Below are 1,803 nucleotides of genomic sequence, written 5' to 3'. Positions count from 1 at the left end.
TTTTTGGGATAAATATTTAGAAATAATTGTTTCATTCAGATATGGCCTAAAAATACAAAAAAACATTTATTTGACAAAGAAACGTGAAATTCAAAACACATTTTCATTTTTTCTGAACCAAAAAAAATGTAAAAAGCAACATTAACATCAAAACTAAAACATGCCAAGTACAAAATGTTTGAAAGCATTAAGGATTAGAACAAAAGAATGCAAGCAAATTCAAGGAAAAGATGACCATGAACTGTACCAAAGCCATGGCTAAAGCATGCAGAAGAAGGGAGGAAAGAAAAGACTCAAAGAAGAAATAAGTAATAAAAATATTCTGGTATTTGAATTTATCTTCTTTAAAAAACTGGTTGTTTTGAGAAAGAAGTTAGTCATATCAATGAGCAATTCTCATCAAGCTGTAAGAGAAATTGTTGAACAGAAATGCAATATTCTCAAGACAATGGGGTGGCTATATTTGTCCTTCAGTTTTTTGATTTAGTTTGGATAATTTCTAATCTTTTTGATTTTCATTTATAGAATTGAAGACTACTTTTAAATGTATTAGATGTGACAAAACTAAAATTAAAAAGCCCACAAAGTATCTTAACAAAGGTACCTCTATTATGAAAGCTTAAAAACAGTTTATTAAAATTCAGGGCAAAAAGTTTAATGATGAAAACATTAAAAAATGAAGTCTCAGGTTAAGTGACATTCCATCTAAATCTAATATTAGTGACCACTTACATTATTCTTTACCATTGAAAATATCCATTTACATTTCTGCCTCTGTCAAGAAGAAGTGGATGTACATTATATATCTACTCCTCCTGCTAAGTACAACTAAATTAAGGCCATAGACACTACAAACACAAGAAGCTTCTAAAAGGTGTAGAGAAGGTAAACTGACTAGGGACCTCAGGACCCAAGGAAGGATATGGTGGTGAGCTCCCTAGGTTTTTATTTTGCCTCAAATATCCCAAAGTGGATACTAGAAAGGACAGCAACCTGGAAATGCCAATAGGTGTAGGAAAAATAAAAAATAAAAAATAAATAAAAATTCTAAGAAATGCCTGCTCTCTAGCCAAAGAACAAGGAATAGGGTAACCTAGCAAGACAGAAACATTTTAAGTAGTAACTACTAAGTCAAACTTGCAAAAAACTAGGCATCCCCCACCTCCCACACTAGTAAAGACTGAATGGTAAGCTTACACTTCCACCATTGCTAGGCTATAATATGGTGCCCCAATCTCCCCGCGGGGTGGTGTCAGAGGATGCTAATTGGGAAGCCAGGGCTTTTCATCTACACTGGAAAGTAACAAATCATACCCTCTGGTATCAGTGAAGCCAATTTGGGGATCCTGGACTTCTACTCCTATCTAATGGTAACAAGGCACCCTCCACTTCTTACTGGGTAATGTCAGAGAAGGCCTACTAGAGAGTTAGGACCTTCACCACCACTCAGTAGTAACAAGGCCATGTTTACATGTTGTCAATAAGTGCCACATAAGGAGCACAATTAAAGTGTTCCTGCCCCTCCCAGCCAGAAGGTTATCAGTAGAGGCCTGGTGGGTAGCCAGAACTCCCACTTATGGCCACCAGTATCAAGAAGCCCTTCCTTCCTCCATGGGTGTCAATGGAAACAGACTGGAGAATCTGAACTTCCTTCACCACCTGGAACTAACAATGATCCAGTGGCTTAAAACATAATACCCAACATGTCCATATTTCAGTAGAAAATCACTCATCAAACTGAATAATAAATAATCAACATATGCCAACGCAAAGAAAACACAGAAGTTATAATTATCTGACAAG

The 1,803-nt window shown here is 35.9% G+C and overlaps 1 protein-coding gene across 5 annotated transcripts in view; it reads right to left on the bottom strand.

Annotated features, from left to right (window-relative positions):
* Positions 1-1,803, bottom strand: part of CCDC122 (coiled-coil domain containing 122) — a 45,445-nt gene that overhangs the window by 21,508 nt on the left and 22,134 nt on the right. The window lies entirely within an intron of this gene.

The sequence above is a fragment of the Ailuropoda melanoleuca genome, chromosome 7 (genome assembly GCF_002007445.2).
Source record: "Ailuropoda melanoleuca isolate Jingjing chromosome 7, ASM200744v2, whole genome shotgun sequence".
In the NCBI taxonomy this organism is placed as follows: Eukaryota; Metazoa; Chordata; class Mammalia; order Carnivora; family Ursidae; genus Ailuropoda; species Ailuropoda melanoleuca.
The sequence above is the reverse complement of the archived record's forward strand: the minus strand, read 5'-3'. Positions and strand labels throughout refer to the sequence as shown.